Source organism: Miniopterus natalensis, chromosome 8, assembly GCF_054644295.1.
Source record: "Miniopterus natalensis isolate mMinNat1 chromosome 8, mMinNat1.hap1, whole genome shotgun sequence".
Classification (NCBI taxonomy): Eukaryota; Metazoa; Chordata; class Mammalia; order Chiroptera; family Miniopteridae; genus Miniopterus; species Miniopterus natalensis.
Window position 1 is genome coordinate 57,137,298 of NC_142088.1, and position 22,892 is coordinate 57,160,189.

The 22,892-nt window shown below is 40.9% G+C and overlaps 1 protein-coding gene across 1 annotated transcript in view; it reads right to left on the reverse strand.

Moving 5' to 3' along the window:
• Positions 1 to 22,892, reverse strand: part of LYPD6 (LY6/PLAUR domain containing 6) — a 113,657-nt gene that overhangs the window by 26,082 nt on the left and 64,683 nt on the right. The gene's annotated exons all lie outside the window — the stretch shown is intronic.

The window sequence follows — 22,892 nt, forward strand, 5'->3', positions numbered from 1 at the left end:
TTTAGACCCAGGCAGCCTGATCATTGAATCCACATTTTTAAACACTAGCTGATGCTGTGCTCTTTTTTTTTTAAATTTCTTTTATTTTTGTTTAAAATATTACAGATGTTCCTTTTTCTCCCCAATGACCCATTCCACCCTGTCCCATCCCCCTTCCCAGTCCCTCCCCCCACCACTAAGATCTGGAAACAGCCCAAGTGCCCACCAGTAGATGAGTGGATAAAAAAGCCATGGGACATTTACACCATGGAATACTACGCAGCTGTAAAGAAGAAGGATCTCGTACCCTTTGGGACCGTATGGAGGGACCTGGAGAAAATTATGCTAAGTGAAATAAGCCGGGCAGAGAAAGACAAACATCACATGATCTCGCTTATATGTGAAATCTAAAGAACTTAATAAACTGATGATACTGTGTTATTCCAGAGACTGTTTTGTGGTATACAAACAAAAACTGATGAAATGAGATCAAGATATCACTGTAGCACTAACAATCATCATTCTATCTTCTGTTCTGATTCTGCGCTTTTCAATTAAAACCGGGGGAAGGAAAACCTTGTACTATGGTTGAATTGTCCAGCTTACTTAGCATGTAGATATATATCTTAATTTATATGTGCTACTCGCTTGCCAACATTGCTTTCCTTGAGAGTCACATTCTATTTTCCAAATACCATCATTCTATTGCCCATGCAAGGGGTCAAGTTAGTCACTTTATTTTCAACATGCTGAAAATAACATGAGTTGGACATTTTGTTTACAAATTTTAATACCAATATTCAACGAGCTTTTTAAAATAGCATAACAAGAAATCTATATGATCTTATTAACCAATGTCACCCTAATAAATTCAATAAAATAAACATAAAATAGCATCACAAAATAATTCTAAAATTATTTTGTCAAAGCAAACAGACTGAGAGTAATGTATTACAAAACAAAATCGATAGAGAAAATCAATATGAACTAATCAGATATTAGAATACACTACAGAGTAACATTAACCACAGCAAAAGAAAAAAGTATAAAAATGAATACAGAAAATGGAACACTCTAAAGAGCTCAGAAATACACCCAACTATTTCCATAATGTAAGCAATTTTTCAAAATTACAGAAGAGAAAAATATCAAATGGAAAGAATTATGATAACTTGATTAAAAACTCTGAAAAAGCTGAATTGAAACCAAATAATGAGCAATACACTAACATTAACTCCAGATGGATTGGTGTGTTATTTTTTTTTTTAAATAGACAATTTGTTAAAGAAATAGAGTAGAGTTCTTACCAGCCTGTAGCAGTCTGATGATGCCAGCCGGGCCAATTTCATGCTCTCGACATATTTACAGTTTGGCTCCCCATGCAAATTTGCATTCGGGAGGAGAATGGGCAGCCTGTTCCCTTAATGAGCGTGAGTGCTGGGCATCGTGCTGGCCACTTGGTTGAACAGTGTGATGAGAAAACAAATATCAGTATCTTCCCCTCGCTGAGTGACAGAGACAAAAGTCGCCTCCTCTTGAATGAATGGATGCAGTAGTGCTTCGTTGTCTGTCCACCTGGTCAGGTGAGGCTGCACCTGAGGGACACACCTGCACAGGGCCTCATGGAGATCCCACTGCACATCAACACCCCCTCCTCACTATCTGCAGCAGGGCTCAGTGCGAGGAAAGCTATCTGGCTCCATTTTGATGTAATTTAACATTAAATATCAACTAGTTGCCAACCTAAGTTCTTTTTAATGTGAAACTTGATGTCCATACCAGTGCTTCAATATATAAAACAATGCAAGTGGCACATTTTTATTAAAGCATTTCTTAACCACAGCACTCCTTCCGGTTATTGATTTAAAAGTCTCCCTCTGCACGGTACTTTCACTAAGAGTTATGCGTTATATAATGTCATCTGAAATTAACCTTATTGCAACCCAGCCATGAGCCTTCATTTTGCAGCATGTTTGACTATATGTAACATACAGAGGTAAAAAGCTAGATGCCTGGGTTTGAAACCTTACTCCAGCACTTTCTTGCTGTGCAACCTTGAACCAATTACTTAACCACTCTGTGCCTCAGTTTTCTCATCTGCAAAATGAGAATTAAATAAGTTAACATAGATAAAGCACTAAGAACAGCGTCTGTCACAGAGTAAGTGCCGTGTAATATTCTCCAATGTTTTTACTATTAATGTTTTGTTCAGAATCAGTCAATATACTTTTCTAAGTGAAAGTAAACATGGTGCAATTAACTGTGGTCCAATACACAGCTCTCTTGCCTTAAATCATAATTTCCAAAACTACTAAGACAAATAACGATCCATACGTCTCCTCCACCCTAACATCTGCCCTGTGGCCAGCCAGGCAGGGATGAGGCCCATGGAGGACAGCGGGAGGGTACCTCCTGCCACCAGGATTTTAATACACTGAGGCTCGTGGAGACCCACGTGACTTTCTGCCACCCCTCTCAGTGAAGCAAACAGGTGGGTGCTGCCCTTCCACACTCGCCCTGTACCTCACCTCAGCTACCCTACCGGGCCTTTGTTCCAGCCCCATGATCCTTACATATCTGCTTTTGTTGGATTTTACTTGTATAAAAGATGCTGAGAGCACAGGTCAGGAGTACATCACCTTGCATCCCTTCCAAAGCTCCTGTCTCCTTGTGTGCAGCGTGTGCACACTCACATAGTACTCATGGGGATCACGGATTAAATTAAAGCAATCATTTCATTCGATAAAAGAGATCAGGAAACGGCAAGCTTAATTCTTCAGGCCTGGCTTGTTGAGCACAAGTTTTCAAATTTGGGGGATTAAACTACTTTTTTTAAACCATGAATATTATGTGTTTAATGAAGAATTTCCAAATTCTTAAAGTAATTAAGACGCTGTTATCACAACACATTTTATTCAGGAAATTATCCTTTCTTTGGGGAAAAAAATATATTTTGAGGCTTATGTGTGATTAGAAAAGAGACTGAAAGGATAGACACTAAATGGCGTAGGATTTCGGATAATGTTCCTTTTGCTCAATTTGCATATATTTAATGTCATTTTTTTGGTTCCATTTGCATGCTTAGAACATTTCGATGAGTATGTCTTGTTTTTATAAAGAGGAAAAGAGTTGTTTAAAAAATAGTGTTCCTCAAAAAATTAGTTTGACAGAATAATTTCACTTTTTATCTACAAAGGAAATTCAGCTTTTCACCTGCAGTCAATGACTAGAACTTCAAAAATGTCCCTGTCTCTCCTACAATAATAGAATGGCATTTGACAGCCTGTCCTCTCCTTCCCTCTTCTACCATGCCCTTCCCTTAGTGTCTTTGTCCAGGGGCTCTTCATAGAGGAATCTAGGGCAGGGAGTAAAGGTGCTAAGACTTTATTTGGGAGCAACAAGCCCAGGAAACTGAGGGTAAAATGAAGGGAGGAAGGTGGGAGGGAGAGAGAGGTGGGCCAGGAGAACATGAAGCTAGACACATAAAACAATGTGATCCTAATCCTAGGTTACTATGCTGCTCACACTTCCCAAGCCACAAAGAGACAGGACTGCAAGGAAGACCTGCACCTTAGTATAGTCCATGGAAGGAGAAAGGAGGGAGAATTTATCTGCCTGGTTGCTTCCTGTCTCTTGTTCCCCATTGATCAAGGTTCACTCCACAAATAACGCACTCCTCTACATATGTTTGTGTTATTAAACCTTATCAATACCATTGCTTTCTTTTAGGGTTTATTTTTATTTTATACATTTTTATTGATATAAAATTCACCAATTAAAAATAATACAGTTCAGTGTTTTGGGTATGTTCATAATATTGTACAACCATCACCTAGTCCAGAACATTTCCATCACCTCCAAAACAAATCCCGCACCCATTAGCAGTCACCGCCAATTCCATCTTCTCCCCACTCTCTAGCAACCACTAATCTACTTTCTGTTCATATGGATTTGCCTATTGGAAACATTTTATGTAAGTGGAATCAAACAACATATAGCCTTCTGTGCCTGGCTTCTTTCACTTAACATGTTTTCAAGGTTCATCCATGTTATAGAATGAATTATACTTATGGCTGAATGATACATTTACTTATCCATTGATCAGTTGATCAGTTGATCCATTGATCAGGTGGTTTCCACTTTTGGGGTATTGTGAATAAAACTGCTATTAACATTCATGTACATGTTTTTGTGTAGACATATATTTTCAATTTTCTGGGCTATATACCTAAGAGTGGAATTCCTGGTTCTTATGGTAACTCTGTTTAATTTTTTGGAAGAACTGTCAGTCTTCCACTGCAGCTGCACCATTTTACATTCCCATCAGCAAAATAACAGAGGTCCAATTTCTCCATCTTCACCAATACTTTTCATTTATATATATATTTTACATCCATCCTAATGAGCGTGACGTGGTATCTCACTGTGGTTTAAATTTGCATTTCCCAAGTAACTAACAGTACTGGTCATCTTTTCATGTGCTTGTATATTTTCTTTGGAGTAATGTCTATTCAAATCCTTTGCCCATGTTTTAGCTGGGCTATTGTCCTTTTATTGTTGAGTTATAAGAATTTTTTCTGTATTCTGGACTCTAGACCCTTTTCAGATACCTGAGTTGCAAATCTTCCCTCCCATTCTCCTCATTGACTTTCCACTTTCTTGATGGTGTCCTTTGACACACAAAAATTTTAATCTTGATGAAGCCCATACATTACTTTGTATAAAGTTTTTGTTCCCTTATAAAAGTCAAGCCCAATACAGCACTAAAAATAAATATCTACACACACTTCACAGTAAAAGAACCTGTATATTTTGTAGTATCAGGGCTAGATTTTCCCTCTCTCTTTTCCATGAGAAAAACTGGATGGGCAGGACTGTTTATCAATATCACCAACTGCTTACATTCCTGCAATAAATCATGAACCACAGCTCACTCTATTAGTATTTTCTAGGAACTGAAAAATGAAAAATGAGTGACATGCATTCACAATTAGTCTGTTACTGAAATACGGACTCTGCTGAGGGGGTTGTATCTTTCTTATACATATTCTCAGTAGTTGATGGAGCTTTAATCCCTAAACCTCACAGATAGGATGCTGGGCATGCTCAGATAACATGTGGGGTCTTTTCTAGGACTTTGACACTTTTCCCTGGAGCCCACTGTGCTTTTGGACTGTTCTAGACATTTAGAAAGAATGCTGCGTTTCCATTTTATGTGCTGCTGTTTGAATATGCACTGAGGATTCCGCCCCCGACTACAGCTCTCTTCATGAAGAGTACATTCTCATTTTCACAGCTCTGTGACCTTTCATTTGTTATTTATGAGCTTTTGCAAATCTAATACCATTCTGACAGATTTAATTTGTGCTCTAAATTACCTTTGCCTGAGTTACTCAACTGCTGGTTTTATTCCAATGGATTACTTGCTACATTCTGAAACAGAAAAAAATATATAATAGTTTGAGATCTATTAGACTTCCTCCACTTGAGAGAAAGTTGAAAAGAGTTGCATTCTGTTTTCCACTCCACGGTACTAGATAGTATAAAGGAAGACTTCTATACCTTCAGAGAGGAAAAGTAAGAGGACCACAACCCAGGCTGAGTTTTACAAATCCACACCCAATTGCTATTTCATATAGAGTTCATAAAATAAAATACTCTCAACTCCTCAAACTGGGTACTGGAAGACAAGCACTTCTGGAAGCTACACTGAGTAAGGTACCAAGTAGTAAATAAAACATCTCAGTACTAAATCAATATATAAGTAATTATAAAGCAGAGAACTAATGCAAATCTAAATATTTCTCAATGATATTCATATTAAATTTTGAAATGCCTAATACAAGAGAAAAATGGAATTCTGAAGCCTAAAACATCATGACAAATCTTGATTTCATTTTTAATATGTAGAGACTAGACTTTGATAAAGACTTGACTTAATAACCTGAAAATGTCACTTCAGCTCCCAAAATTATAAACTAAAGGTATGTCGTCACAAAACTAAGTCTACTTAAATACGTCATTTTGATTTTAGTTCCTTCTCACAGTTTGGGAATTGCTTATAATACGTGGTGGTAGTAAACAATGCCTGCAAATTCGTGGACATGTCTCCATCAAGAGGTGGGGTCTATGTCCTCTCCCCTTGATTCTGGGCCAACATTACTGACCGGTTGACCAGAGTGTAGTGGATATGACATTGTGTTACTTTCAAAGCTAGGTTATAGAAGGTGATCCAACTTATACCCAGAGCTCTGGAATACTCACACTGAAGCCATGTGTGAGTGCTCTGAGTGCCATGCTGTGAGGAAGCCCAAGCAGCCCACACAGAGCTACTGAGACTTCCTGAGGAGATAGAGCTGCCCTTCCAGCCCCAGCTGCTCCAACCTCCTCTCCTCTTCTCTGTGCCAGCTCCAGCCACTGTCTGATTGCAGCTGCAGAGAGACTTCAAGAAAGAACCACCAAGCCAAGCCCTTCCCACATTCATGACCCACAGAAACCACGAGGGATAAGTGATTGTTATTGCCTCACAACACTAAGTTTTGTGGTGATTTGTGATGTAGCAATATGTATCTGGATCATGAAGAACGGGAGCAGGAGAGCTAACTAGGACTTATAGGTCCACTCATGAAGACAATTCCAGTTTTCACATTGGATGCAAGTTACAGAAATGCAAATCAAACAGGTTGTAACCAAAACTGAGGGGAAGAAGGGAGAGAGAAGAATTTTACTGTTTTTCCTGACTGCCCAGTTTGGATACAGCTGGACTTTCAAACCTATTATTAGGAATTTCCATCCCTCAACTCTGCTTTGTCCTATCTTTTGCCTTCACTTTCAGGTCTTCCCAATCTGTGGCCAGCTGCTTCAGAAGCATTCCCAGACTGTTTTTAAACTCTTCCAGAAAAAGCCCTAAAAAAGTAAAGCAGTCTATCCATGGACCATAACCCGCCAGGGAAATGTGGCATTCCATTGGCCAGAGCTGAGTCACTAGCATGTCACTGGGACAAGTACATTGTATCTTCAAGGAAATCACATGCTTTGAGAATAGAGGTATTGGTTTCTCAAAAGAAAACGTAGGTGTTGTCACCTGAAGGACTAAATGCTGGACTAAAAAAATTACACAGATGTCACTACAATAAATAAGACAGAGCTTGAAATAACCTCATTAGCCTGCAAATACACAATGAAGCTAATGGTAGCTCAAATGAATATCTCTTCAAATGCGAGAAGGTGGGAAAGTTAACTATTGACATGCTTTTCTTCTCTAAAAATAGAATACCGCTCCATTACAACTTTCCAAATCAAAATATACAGTTGAAACAATAGCTCTAGTGGGCATCTGAGATCTCTTATGCCTTGTACTCCCTCCTTCATATGGCATGGCTCTTCTAGTGGACACCCATCATTTTCTACTATTAGAGAGCACCATGTTCTTACATGGTCCTTTCTACGGGTCACTGCTGTTGGACATCTGACCCAAGTCAGGACAATCAGAGTTCTTCCTCGGTATTTTTCAAGCCAGAATTGGAAAAGAACAATCAGCCTTCTCTGGTACAGAAAACCCCAAGAAGTGAAACTCAGGTAGATGTATGTGGCACGCTCCTCCTCATATAAAGAAGGAAGAAGAGAATGACTCTTGCTGGCCAAGCTAGACAGAGATGAGAGATGAAGATAAGATCCCCACCTAAGTGCACCCCTTGCCTTTTTGGCCAACTTCTAACTGTTTCCTTAGAAGCCTTAGTCTCCACCCAATACATAGCCCTTTTGCCCAACCTAATTTGAGGTGGCTTTCTGTCCCTTGCAACCTCAAGCTCTGATCAATTCAAGAGTCTTCCAAAAGGGTCCATCCATTAGCCTTTTTTCCCCTTGTAACAAATAAGCTTTGCATTAATACTTCTTAAAGGGTTATCCACTAAAAAGAGTTGGTTTGTAAAATGTCACTGATAGAAAACTCAGAGATTGTGTCTTTCAGACTTCGTAGACACTGGTGTTTCTTTTCCAAAACCTACAGGGAGATAGATGTTCACACATTCCCAATCTGAACTGAGGATCTATCTGCATCAAAACCAATGCTTAAATGTATTTATTTTTCTGGAACCCCTTGGCAAGACTAGAGTTACAGAAAAGAGCTGCCTTTCTACCTTGTCCCCATCTTATTTAAAGGTCAACTGCATCAAAAATGCTTCAATTCCTGAAGGATGTTTGGCCGAGTATGCCTAGCAGTATATTCACATTTCTAAAAGATGTTGGATTAATTCTCTTCTGCTTGTAGGCTATATGCTTGTTGCTTCCTCTATCAATTTGAAGGTTCTCGAGTAGTGACAAGAAGGCATTTTGAAGGGCAAACAGCCATAAGGGGATGGAGTCAAAGAACTCCCTAGGCAGGAATGAAACATTGGGTATATTTCAGTCACAGCCTGCTATTTTTTATTTATTTGGAAGGGAGTGGCAGTTTGGAGGAATTTTTGCTTTTGTGTCTTTTATCAAATGTTTCTACGTGTTTAAGAATGCCCTGTTTTCATTTTATTTTTCTCTAGGAATTTTCATCCTAGAAACCTTCTAAATATGTGGAAGTAAAAAATGTACTCAGAAACAATACAATAGTTATAAATGAATTAAATCTCAAATAATTTAATTTCGTGTTCAAAATTACCCTGTTCCAAATGTAACATTCAAATTGTTCACATGCCTTCCATCTTTTGACCAATGAGGACTTACCTTGGTAGGGCACAAAGGTGGCCCACTCTGTATTTAGTGGTGCATTCATCCTTCCTCTGCTAATTCAGGGTGTTTCCCAAACTCCAGAAACAAAAAGGTGCCAGAAATAATCAATTATAAAGCAGGCACTACCTGCTGTGAATCCATGGACATATTCAGTACTATTTTAAGCAAGTTTTTTTTTTTTAATTTTTAGTGAATTTATTGGAGTGACATTGGTTAATAAAACTACATAGGTTTCAAGTGTACAATTCTATAATACATCATCTGGATATTGTATTGTGTGCTCACCTCTCAGTCTCCTTCCATCACCATTTATCCCCCCTTTGCCCCCTTCCTTCTACCTTCCCCCACACCCCTTCCCCTCTGGTAATCACCATATTGCTGTCTGTGTCTGAGTTTTTTGTGAGTTTGTGTGTGTTTGCTTAATCCTTTCACCTTTTCACCCAGCCCCCCACACCTCTCCCCTCTGACAGCTGTGAGTCTGTTCTCTATCTGTGAGTCTGCTTCTATTTTGTTTGTTTATTTTGTTCATTAGATTCCACATATAAGTGAGATCATATGGTATTTGTCTTTCTCTGACTGGCTGATTTCACTTAACATAATGCTCTCCAGGTCCATCGAAGCTGTCGCAAAGGGTAAGATTTCTCTTTTTTACAGCTGAGTAGTGTTCCATTGTGTAAATGTATCATAGCTGTTTTATCCACTCATCTATTGGTGGACACTTGGGCTGTTTCTAAATCTTGTAAATTGTAAATAACTCTGCAGTGAACAGGGGGGTGCATATATTCTTTTGAATTAGTGTTCTGTGTTTCTTCAGATATATTCCCAGAAGTGGAATTGCCAACTTTTGCTGGTAGGAACCACTGCATGGTGTTTGGGGTCACTCCGTTTGGTGCTAGAGGTCACTTTTGAGGCATTGAGGCCTATTAGTTCTTCCAAATCACCTTTCCCACTCATCTTTGGCCACTGCCATGCTCATGCACATTCCTAAGTGCTCTCTGCCCTCCTGCTTCCTCTCACCCCATTCTCTGAAAGCCAAGTGTAAGCAAACGGCCCTCATATCTCTGTGAGCCTGGCTCACAGTGAACATATGATTGACTTCTCTTTGGACTATCTACATTGGAGGGTGCTCATTCACTCAAGCCCCACAGATCCTGGGGGCAGAAAGAGGCCAGATTTCTTCTCCCTCCCACTGTAGCTTACAAATCATTGCCTTTTCTCTTCAAACAATTCTCCTCCTCACCTCAAAGGCTAAACCACCTGCCCAGGTGGCTGTCAGGAAGTAGATGGAGGCTGTGAAGAACATGGCCTACCTTTAATCATTAATCACTTAACATAATCTTGATTCTCACTCAGGATCGAGAAGAACCAAGCCACTTTAAATCTTATTTCCTGTCTTGCATGGAGGAGGGTTTTGCCCATGGTTCCAAGAATCCTGACCAAGTTTATGTAAAAAGACCTTGAAAATGTTTCTATTTCACCCTCGATATACTCAAGTTCAAAAAAATGTACTCGCTCATTTGAGAGGTGAGGCGAGCCTTTCAGAATTTCTTATAGGGTAAGAAAGCCCACCTGTGCTCTTTCTTAATGTGAGAAAAATTATAAAAGGAAAAAAACAACAACCCAACATCAAAAGAATGACTTACATAAAAATGCTATGGCTATAGTTTTTTTCAAATCACTGGATTCTTTAGCAGCTAACCACTAAATCTTAACCAATGCTTCTCACTGAATAAAGAATATGTGTTTTTTTAAATCTTTCCATGCACCAATTCTCCAAATTTCTGATCAACCAATATTTTGAGCTATACACACTATCTCTTGATAGCTCCAAGACCATCACAGTTTCATTTGTGAAAGGGTGTTGGGGATGTGTTAAAACTCACAATCTAAACTATACCTTGACTTTCCAAATTAGCAAAATTATTTTAAGGAAGGAAAAATTTCGTCACCCTGGGTCTGAAGGCAAAAGAATGTGTTGCTCTCCTAACTCTGTTCCATGGAGGTTGGAGTCCTTCCTACGAACTGCACCATCTTCACTTACAAGTCTCTGTAAATAATGGTTATTAAAGAAGTCTATTATTGTAGCAAAACAAAATATAATAAGATCTTATGTAGTATTCATTCAGGCAGAAAAAGATGTAGGAGTTATTAATAAAAGTAGATTGCCCTTGGTAATAGAAACTTCTTGTTTTTGCATTTAATTATTTGCCTTCTTAGGGGAAAAAGATACTGCGTCAGCTTCTCGTGGATACGGAAACATAGGGATCTGAACTCCTGACCACTGATGCTGAAAGAGCCACATAGATTCCCTCTCTTCTCCTTATTATGTTGTTTTTCTATTTCTGTTCCTCTGTTTTCTTTGTTTCTGTTTCACTTTTTCATTCATTCATTCACTATCCTCTAGGAGGTAAGTATAGATAATGTTATGTTATACATGTTATTGCTAACAGTTTCGGCTTAATAACCAAATTGTTGAACTCTATTAGTAAATTCATTAATGTAGTTCTTATAAATCCCCACAAAGGCTGCTAAGTACATGGGAGAGGAAGTGCTGACTTGTCTGGTCCACAAGGAGAGATGATGCATCTTTGAGCCATTTAGTCAAGTGTGATCCTGGTTGTGCGGTTGACCTGCTGTCTTACAACCAAGGCCACATATTTGCAAGATGCCAGGTAGAGGGCCAGGTGACATAACAACTATACCAACCCTACAAAGGGCCCCTAGGCAGCAGATAACAAGGTATTATCAGGGAAACTCAACAAGAGGTCCATATTCCTTCCCACCAACCAGGGCAGCTCATCTGGAAGAACGGAAGGAAGAAATGGGGACAGGCTTGACCCATTACAACATTTTATAAAGATCAAGACAAATGTTTAGTTTCATATGAATAATCAAGGAGGTATACTAGTAATAGGACACTGGAAATGAGAGAGATTACAGAAAACAAAAGACATTAAAAATCCCAAAGTGCTGTAGCCAGCAGTGGACTATTCCTGAAGTTAGGGAAGGGTAAACAGGGTCCCTGACTACACGGGCCAGTGCTCAGGCCCTGCTCCTAGTGTGAAAATTGTAACATATGTACGCTTTTTCTTAAGGAGGGCTCTTCCCTAATAACCTGGATCAGCCATCCTGGCCACAGTAATGCAAAAACAATTTTTATTAGTAGTAGTAATACTCTTGTCTTTTCTCTGAGAGGGGTCCAGTTAATGAATAAACGTACATACTGTCATTCTACTTTCATGAAAAGAAAACAAAAGATGGAAAACCAGCACATGACAAAGCACAGGCTTTCTCAAAACTGGGGAAGTAGCATTAAAGCTAGAGAAACAACCAACCACCTAACGGCATTCCCCTGGGCCCTCCCCCAGCACTGCCCGTGGGCAAACCACTCAGGAACCAAGGGTGCTAGATGTCCCCAGGGCACTTAAGGTCAAGAGAAAGGCTCTAGCTTTAGATTAATCTGGTTTTTAAAAACTATTTTAAGAAGGGTCAGAGAAATCGTTTCATCTTAAACCCAAAGAAGGGGCAGAGGCACTGGGACTGGAAAGGAGGCCACTCCAAGCTCAGCAATGGAACCACACCCAGCAGACGCAAGGCTGACCAGGCCTGGTAATAGAGCAGAGAGGACCCTAAGTGCTGGCTCCAGAGCCAGGCAGACCCCAGACCCTTTACCTATCTCCTCAGATTACTATGAGGACAATCAGAGATAATGCCTGGAGAACAGTGTGGTGCAGTCGCTCTGGAGCCAGCCAGGCTAGAATTCTGGCTCTGCTGATGCTAGCTGATTAACCTTGGGCAGGTCTCTTAACCTCTCTGTGCCCCAGTTTCCTCATCTGCAAAATGGGGGAAAGTTTTCGTGATAGGGCTCTTGTGAGGACTAAAGGAGATAACGCACACATAAAGCATTCTGAACCAGACCTAGACATGCTGCCTGCTAATATAATTCTCAAAATCCACTTGCACGGCCTGGGAAGATGCCAGTTACTCATTTAGGTCTAGACACTTGTTCAGCACTGTCTGCTCTCCAGGAGGTGTGAAAGGTCTTCAAAAGGCACCTACGGGAGTGTGTGTTCTATTAGGAGGAATCAAAAGCCCAGCTTGCTTGTCAGATTTTCTGGCTGATCCCAAGCTAAGATCAGCATCCTTCAGTAAGGATAAAAACACAGGGCAAGCGGGTTAAATGAAGCAGACTGGGGAAGGCCTAGGCAGGATTTCTCAAATTCTAAAAGTGCTTTCTCCTTTAAAGGGAAAACAGTCTCTCAGGACCTCACTTACCCCCATTGTCAACTAATCCTAATTATAGTAATTATAATGCTACTTACATATACACAGATAGAAAATTAGGATTAAGCTCCTGTACTTACAGCCCATGTGACAGCTTTAAAGCTAAACAAAAATTACCAAATATAAATCAAATTAATCAGATTAAGTACATAAAATGGACAAGTAACAGTAATGACTAACACTTATTGGGCACTGATCAAAAGGTTGAACAATAGGAAATTGCCTCTAATGGACCACTTTTGACCTATAAAAATGGTGATTTCATAGGGTTCAACCCAGCATGTGCTAGCACTGCCTCAGTGCTTCTTCAATCCCAGCACTCCTACAAAGTAGATAATAATATTATGACCCTATTTTACAGGTGACAAAACTGGAACACCAAGAAATGAGACATGTGTTTTTACATCTCCTATGCAACAGGCAGTTGCCAGAGGACACGCTTGCCCGGGAGCGACAGACGCCATTTGGAAGCTCTGAGCTGGGAGGCGAAGCGCATCCCTGGGTGGGGCGATGGAGATCGAGCCAGCGAAGGGCTCAGGGCCTCCGTGACCCCTCGAAGGACATGAGACCTGAACAGTGTCTTGTGCTGGAGGAGAGGGGCCCCCGAAGTCCACCTTGACTTGGTGTCATTTTGTTTATGTTCTAGGTGGTACTCCCAAGGAGGTCACGCACCAGCCAGCAGCAGGGAACAACAGTTAGTGTGAAAACCTGAAAGAAGAAAAGCAGGGGGAAAGGCTGCTGAAAGGAAAGGGGGTGCATAAGGAGAGAGGGTAAGTGAGGGTAAGAGAGGGGGGGCAGTAAAAGGAAAGGGGGGCTCAGGTTTCCAAATCTGCTGCACATTGTAACCACTTGGGATCTTACAAACCACTGATGCTGCTCTCAGCCACCACAGTTTCACTGCAATGGAGTGTGACCGCAGTACTAGGATTTTTAAAACCCTCAGGGTGATTCTGATTTGCAGCAAAGTTTAGGACACTTTAGCACGCTCTGCAAGTTGCTGGTGGAAAGAAACAGCCCCAAAATGCATTCCTTTCATCTACAGGTGCCGGCAAACCCCACTGGAAAGTTCACGGTAGCACTCAGTGAAGGGACTGTTACGCAGTCCAGCACGATCGGTGTCATTTATCCTGCTAGGTCTCCTCTGTCTGTCCTTCCTGGGCTCCTCGGGTTATTTGGAGAAAGAAAGTAGGCCAGTCATGACCTATACAAAGACCACAGCTTCCCACAGCTTTTTACAAGGCTCTGGCTCTAAACCTGGCAACACTGTCCTGGCTTCTTTGGTAATAACTGCCCCAAAGTGGTTTTCAGCCTCTTAAGGAAGTGATTGTGCCACGTTGCCCTTGAAATGCTCCCGGGTGTGGTGCACTCCAGCTTTCTGACCTAGCAGACTGAACTTTTACAATAAAAGAAAAAAATGTTGTGAGGCCTTCTCCAGGGAAAAAAACACATACTGAAAACCATCACTCAGAAGGTAGATTGAGAGATGGATGAGTTTTTGAAAAAGGAAACAAATACGTCAACATTTTCAGAGGCAGGATGGAGCGCTAAGAAGAGAAGGACTTTTGCAGACTTGAGCTTCAGCTCTTGCTCTGCTACCCAGAGCCAGGTGACCTTGAGCAGAACTCGCCTGAGCTCCAGTTTCCTCTTCTGCGCTGGCACACGGAGCTGCTTCAATTCCCTGGGACCCCACACAGACATCTCCACTGTTCCTATGATTATGAGGCTACGCTTTCATTATTAAGTGACCCCATCTCTTTAGAGGCGGTACATTTTCCATCCTTTCTGACTTTCTAGTGATGTGTTCTGATGTCACTCATAGAAGGAAAGCAGGGCTGAGAGTAAAGCTAACAGGAACGAATATAAGTAATGTAGTTGGGGGGAAACAAGCAAGGCGGTAATGCACTCATCCTGATTGCACTCTGTAAGGTTAGGATGACACAGCTGCTATGTCAAAACCAGACACTTTATGCAGTCTGACTGTATCCTGCCAGGTCTGTTTTGTATGGGTGGGGGAACAAAACCGAGAATTATCCAACAAGAGGCAAAGAAGCTGGATCAAAGATATTGAAAGGGCTGGGATTTGACATGACGACTCTGGTCATCATGGTTACTCTAGTTCCCGTTCCCAGACTTACAGGGATCTGAAGTTTCCAGCCAGCCGGTGCACGCACAGGAGTTTAGTAAGTAGTGATGGTAAATGCTACAATGAGGCCATGTGCACAAGGCGGCGAAATCAAGGGTCTCAGTCAGCACTGGCTAGCAGGCCCTTCTGCAGAGATGGAAATGTTTTATAGTGGCGCTAGACAATTTGGGGGCCACTAGCCACACGTAGCTACTGAGAGACTGAAATGTGTGACTGAGGAACTGAATTTAATTTTATTTCATTGTAATCTAGACTAAACAGCTACATGTGGACAGTGGCTACAGTGCAGGAAAGTGCTGTTCTAAATTAATGATCGATAAATGAAAAACAGTCACTTGAAGTTGTGACTTCAGAACCAATTAAGGCTAGGGTGAAATAGAATGATTATTATGCAGCTAAATACCAACACATCACTGTCAATGAAATCAAGTCAGAAAACACTGCACAACTGCTTCGACGGCCTGATTACTGGTACAGGGGCCAGCAGAGATAAAAAAAGAAGTGAAATAAACCTCGGTGTCATTCTTTCAGGAGTACCACAAAGAACTACTCTACCTGCACCATTATTTTGTTTTTAGTTGATAGCTGAAAATGTCAGCTTATTATGTGACAAGAATTATCTGTATGCTTTATATTTGATTCTATCAATTATCTTATGAGGAAAGAAATTTTTTACATCTCAATTTCATCGATGAGTAAACTAAGGAAGAAAAGGGATAAGTCACTTGCTCCTGGGTCACCTGGGTAGAAAGTGTGAGAGTGGACATTTGAATTTAGGTGGTCTGGCATCAGACCTTATGCTTCAAAGAGCCATTAGTAATTTAGAAGTTACAGTGAGTAAAAGAGACGCCTTTGAGAGGGGGCTTGCGTGCTCAATGTATCTTGGACATATTAAGACTGTGTCACTTTAGGGGAAATGGTGATTTCAGAGGTATAAAGGAAGCATGTGAGCACCAGGTACTGAATGAAGAGGAAGGGTGAAGAGATAGAAGCAGGCATAGAAACCATGTGCTCTGGAAGACTCACTCGGACAACCACCCATTTCCCCAAGCCTTTTCTGAATTTGCTGGTTTCAAGTCATTTAAGTCAATGGCAATGGCATAATTGTAGATGGAGATGTGACAAATAGTGCAGGTCTTGAGAGAATTAGAGGAAAGAAGTGTTTCCATTATATGCTGGGAGTTGGTCTCTGGCTCAGTTCACTTTAACAATCAAATCTTATCCTTACAGATCAAAATGTAGGTAATTCTAAGGGGCTATGTCTCCCCATTTCAATTCCCTATTATTACCCATTTCAGATGGATACAAATTTTTATATTCTAAATTATGCTACGAGTAGCATCCTTGCTACTGCATCACATGGTCTATTCCATATTATTTTCTTAGAATAAACTCCTAGAAGTTGGGGAAAAGGAAATGAAAGGTCCCTGGCTTGCACTGGGTGGACCAGGAAGAAGGCTGAAGGTTTCCCTTCTCTGCAATTATGTCACTAAGTGATGAGGTAAGAACTTCCCAGGAATCTTTGTTTTTCTCTGTTTGGAATCAAGAGGGAAAGAAAAGTATCTCTCTCGGGCTTCTTCTCCTGTAGCATTTAATGAAGCCAAAATTATCACGTCCTGGTAAAATTAAGAAGCATCTGAGTTTCCCAGGACTTAATACAACCCATCTCCACTTATCATAAGACTGTGAAAAAGGTTTTTCTTTTCCAACCTTCATTTACTCTGCAAGTTCAACATTTCCCAGTAATAACTCACTGTGTAAATATGGCAAAAAGATCATAAACTCCAAATGAATTACTGGTTTAGTTGAGAGAATACATTCATTTAATAAATATTTGTGTCTAATATGTACTGGGTTTTGTTCTAGGTTCTAGGGTTACAGAGTAAACAAAAGAGATGAAAACAATATTTGATATTCTGGCTCAATATATTTCTGGTGAATCCCAGCTTAGTATTTCTGGAAGAAAAAACTGACTCAACAGAAATTTATATTGGGGTTCAGTTCAAGATCCAGATGATTAAATGTAGTTCATTAACATTTTTGGCTCAGCACAGTTCAAGATTTTTTAGTGCTATAGTCTTTGGGGACTCTTTACTCTAAGAGCAACAACAAAAATGTTAACACATGAAAATATTTTTTGGTTACTCAGCAGATCCCCAAACCCCAGAATTGTTCTGGACAGTTTTTTCTTCCTGACATGCAATTTCCCTAGTTTTCCTGATCTTACTTTTTAAATATTTTTCCAATCAGTCCCATCTTCTTTGTCATGCCTGTGATCAGAACTTTGGTTCAGGTCCTTAATTTTTGCTTGGACTATTACAATGGCTTCTAAACTGGTCTGCCTGCCTCCCGTTTCCTTTTTTTAAATCTTTCTGTCTTACAGTTTTCAAAAGCAGAGATCTAATCTTCTACCTCTAAAGTTAGAAACTGTGAATGGTTCCCACTGATCATAGGACAAAGTTTAAAATCTTTATTGGTACATACAAGACAGTACAGAGATATAGCAAGCCCAGTGGGAGAATCTAAAGATAGGCCTCCGGGATTCTGGACCAAGGACATGCATCTACAGTAGAAAAATGTACCTTTTTTGAAAAATGTCCCCTGGTGTTTTACTGAGTCCTGCTGAAGACAGAATGTTTGCTCATGTGATGACAAGTGACCATGCATCCAGAACTACCCATGATTAACCCATTATGGGCTCTATTGGACCTGCTCAGTCTACACCATTCATACCCAGCAGAGCCATAGCCGGCACAGTTATCTAGAGACTACGGAATATCCCATCCACAGGTATAGGATCCTGCACAGCACAGAATCTGACCAGGACCCACTTCACAGAAAGGAGGTGCAGCATTGGGCTTAAGACCACGGAACCCATGGTTGTACCACATAGTGCATCACCCAGAAGCAGCTGGCCTCACTAGATGCGGGAATGGCCTTCTAAAGGTGCAGCTGAACACAAGCTCGGAGGCAATACTCTGAAAGGCTGGGGTGCCATCCTTCAGGACACAGCATATGCATGGATCAGAATCCTCCATATGGTGCTGTGCTCCAAATAGGAAGAATACATGTGAACTAAAACCAAGCGGTAGAAGCAGGAGTGGCCCCACTTATCATCACCCTCAATGACCCATCGGGAGACTTTGTGCTTCCCGCCCATGCATCTGAGCTCTGGAAGGTTGGAGGTCCCGGTTTCCAAGAGAATACACTCTGACAAAGGACACATCAAAGGCCCTACTGAACTACAGGTTTCAGCTGCCACCAGGGTACCTTGGAATCTGTACCTAAGGACCAACAGAACACCATAGTTGCAGGGATAACTGTCCCTAATTAAAAGGAAGAGGCAGGCTGCTTTTACATGGCGAAGGAAGGGAAAGTTCCGTATGAAACCTGGGTGATCCACCTGGGTGCTTCCTGGTACTCCCTTGCCCACTGTGACTGTGAGCAGACACACGCAGCAGTCCCAGCCTGTGAAGGGAATGACTGCTAAAGTTCCAGACACCTCCCCAGGAGAGAAGATTTGGTTCACACCCTTGGGTAGACCATCAAGACCTACCAAGGTGATAACCAAGGGTGTGAGCAACTCAGAATGGATATCATAGGAAGGAGAGTAAGAGTCCCAGCTGCAGCCCCCAGATCAACTGCAGTGAGATGGAATACAGTTTGTCCCAGTAACCCCCTCTTCTGAGGGATCTGGGGAAGACTGCCCACAGGAACCATGGAGATACCGCTCCCTGAACTTGTGTGGAGATCTATGTGGCACAAAGGGCAGACTGTAGTAGCCATGAGATAAGCTTCAGGATTTCTGACTGTGGGGAGCACAACTAACCTATGGCCCCACCTACTGTGCTCCAAAATCCATCACCACACTCATACTGAGGCGACACTTGCAAAAGGCTGGTCCTAGTCAGTGACAGAGCATGGCAGAGATGCTAGAGCTGGCTCATTCTGAGAAGACATGGTACTCCTGTGATAGGTGACTTTGGGTCAAGGATTCCCCTCTTTCTGCACAAAATGTTATTGGAATTGCACTGCCGTCTAAGATCCTTCTACCCAACCTATCTTCCCTCCCTCCCTTCTGCACTGCAGTCTGACAGTCCCCCAGCCTCCCTAGCTCCATCTGCATTTCCCTCATAGATGTGCAACACGGGTCTTGCACATCTAATCCTGTCTCAGCATCTGTTTCACAGTCCTTCTTACCCTTCCTCTACCATCTCTCCAGGCTCATCCCACTCCTTCCTCCCAGCAACCCCCTGCCTGCTGTGTGCTCCCCAGACACCACACTAAAGGGCATGCTCCTTCCTGCATCAAGCCTAGGAAAAGCTATACTCCTCCCTCTGTCTAGAAAGTCCTCCCCCCTCTGCCTTCTCTCTAGGTTTGGGGCCAGTATAAGCACTGCCTGGCAGAATTTACCATTTCAGTTTCTGCATGACCAGTTCAAGGGGCACAGATTGCTCCATGTCCTATAACTAGTTGTGAGGTTCCATATGTTTATTCCACAGGGCCCACAAAGTGTCTCTCCCAGGAGACAGTGATAGGGTCTAGAGTGTGTCCATCTAGGGAACAGCCACTACCCAGCTCCAGAGGAACACTGTCATGAGAGCTGATGAGGAGAGATCTGTTGGGTTTTTAAGAAACCTCAGAAATCCAAATTTTTATTGTGAAATTGCTGCATTTTAAATGTTATAAACCAACTCAAAATTAAAATAAAATCCAACAGCAGGGCACACAAAGCATACCCAATGATGCTGTGGTTCATGCCTGCTAGCTTGTGCCCATCATTCTAAAACACTTCAATGTCCTTGGCCATGACCCTCATGGAGTGCACCCTGTAGGGCCAAATGCTGGAGCTCTGCACACCGTGATGCCTCGAAGAGGCTGTGCTGCTCACTCATTTAAGAGACTGAATCACTGTATTTTGAATTTTACCCTCTCCATTCATAGGGTAATTTTTAAGCCCGTGCTGCTGCAGACTGTGTTAACCTCACCAAAGAGGCAACTAATTCATTATCTTGTTCAACAAATATTTACTGAGGCCCTAACATGGGCCAAGCCCTGTACTAAGCAGGGAGATTCAGATTTGTATAAGAGCCAGTCTTAGCGTCAAGAAAATCATAATTTATTAGGAAAGAAAGAAATCTTAAAGATACAGTATTCCATTATTTGAGAAGTAGGCTTTATTACATTTATTCTCTACCACAGGCAAACATCTTGATTTCTCAAAGAATATCAACATATTTTGAATAAATAAATAACAACAAAACAATTTTAAGAAACCTCTTAAAGCCATAACCTGGTTAGCTAAGAGATTTTAATGGATGATAAATCTTTTCTTTATAAAATTATAGAAAGGAAACAAGGATTTAGGAAACGTAAATAGTGAGCATTTATAAAAATATATCAATAAACATTTAGTAAATGGCCAGTAAATGCTTTAATAAAATCACTTCAAAACTGTACCACACTCAGTGATTTCTTCTTCTGAATAGTGGCCTAAAACACAAATTAATTTGGTGCGGAAAAACAAAAAGTATAATACAATTTTCTTTACTGAACATCTATCCAAGTTCCACTGATTAGGAAGTCCTATTTCTAATGATTTAAGTTTGTAAAGACACATAAACATAACCGTTCTAGGGAAGCTCGGCCATCCATTCTGGTTTGGCTGAAGACCCACCTATACATTGTGAAAATACAACTGGCCACCCCTGGGCTCCTGACCCCAACTCAGGCACATCTGCACCAACCTGGTCTGAGTGTGCTGTCATCGTGCCGTAAGGGGTGGCATGTGGACGGAGACCAGAACGAGAGAGGACTTGGCAACTGTTCCGATCCAAACACCGCTTCCCGTCGCCCCCCCCACCCCCCAACCAGCCCAACAATCAAATTGCAAATCAATTGCCTGGTACCCTTCAGGCAGATGTGTGAACTTCACTCTCCTAATGACTCTGGCCAACACTTGAAAACACACAGATTGAAACTGCTCCGTGTCAGTGAGTACTGGGAGAATTTTAACTACTGGATTAAAAGGCCAATCAATCGGTAAATCCCCAGGGGAGGCCCTAATGCCAGGGAATAGATTAACTGTTAACTGATTTCAAGAACAAATGGAAAGTGCAAACCTCAGAGAAATGAGGTGGGAAAGGAGAACAGAATCAGTGGGAGATGAACAACTGAGAGAACTGGGGCGCAGGAACTATAGTTTGTAAGAGTATAACACAGGAGGAAGACGGAAGTCTTCTTTTCACCTAATTCTTTTTCTTTCTAACTGAGGTTCATTTTTCTTAATACATAAGACAATCTGGGTTTGTTTCAGCTCTTCGTCTATTTTCCCATATAATGTTGTGACAAATGATAAGGTAGAAAATGCATCCAGTAACTCACAACCTTGACCCCTTCTCGCCCACTCCAGCCTCACCTGGGCCAGAGAAGGCGGCAAGGATGCTGGATTCAGGATTTCTGAGCAATGAGAAATATTGAGGATAAAAATAAAATGTTGGTTGATGCTTAAAGATATGCTAATCCTTTGTAAAGTCACAGAAACAGGAAAATGCAAGCCATAGGAGAGGTTTTCTGAGATGAGTGTAACATTGTGAAAAACAATAGAAATGAGGGGGAAATTAAAAATACCAGAAACTTAATATATTGTTACTATGATGGGTCTTAAAATTCAGCTCAGCGCCTCAGGGATCAAAAGGCAATAATATGGGGAGCATGATGAGTTAATGATTTTGAAAGAACTAAATTTAATTGGCATATAATTCACAAATAGAAATTCTCCTGGAAATATTAATTCTCTATCTTCCATTTTCATTTCCAGCACAAGAGACAGTTTGGATCCTAATACGAGATAACATTTTACATATAATTTTTAGCATAAAAAAGAGAAAAAGTGGATAGAGTATTTTGGCTCCCAATTACAATAGTGCCCACAATGCAATATGGAATACCTAGTTTCTGTTAACTCCATAAAAACAAACCAACACTGTAAATGTGAGAGACCTCTCCTGGACACTGTGTTTACAATGTTCACAGACCATAGTCTCAACCTGATCAACCACCAACATTATCTTAGAAAGTAAACTATTAGAGAAACAGACTCAGTAAGTCTAAGATAGAATCAGAAAACAAAACAAAAACCAGCTTCTTTGGAAATTCTAAGGATTTCCGGGTATGAAAATCTTAGAATTAGGCCATTAAAAACATAGATAGACATCATCTTTAAACAGTAATTCACCAATAATAATAATAATAATAATAATTGCTAATAAATCTTTTAAAAATGCTCAACCTTGCCCGGCTGGTGTTGCTCAGTAGTTGAGCATCCACCCATGAACCAAGAGGTCATGGTCAGTTCCTGGTGAGGCACATGCAAAGGTTGTGAGCTAGATTCCCAGTGCGGGGCGTGCAGGAGGCAACCGATCGATGGTTCTCTCTCATTGATGTTTCTATCTCTCTCTCCCTCTCCCTTCCTCCCTCTAAAAATCAATAAAATCAATCAATCAATCAATCAGTCAATAATAAAAACAAAAATGCTCAACCTTATCAGAGATAAAGAAAGGCAAATCAAAAGAATGATTCAAAACAATATAACTTGTTCACCTATAAAACTGGGAAAATTGTGTTGATTTGATAGCCTATGGTAATGAGTAAAGAGCCAGTCTTATTTGAAGAAGTAAATTAGTTTATCATTTTTAAAAGGTAACATGTAGTTACCCAGCAGATCAATTTTTTTTAATGTGTGTGCTCTTTAATCCAAAAATTC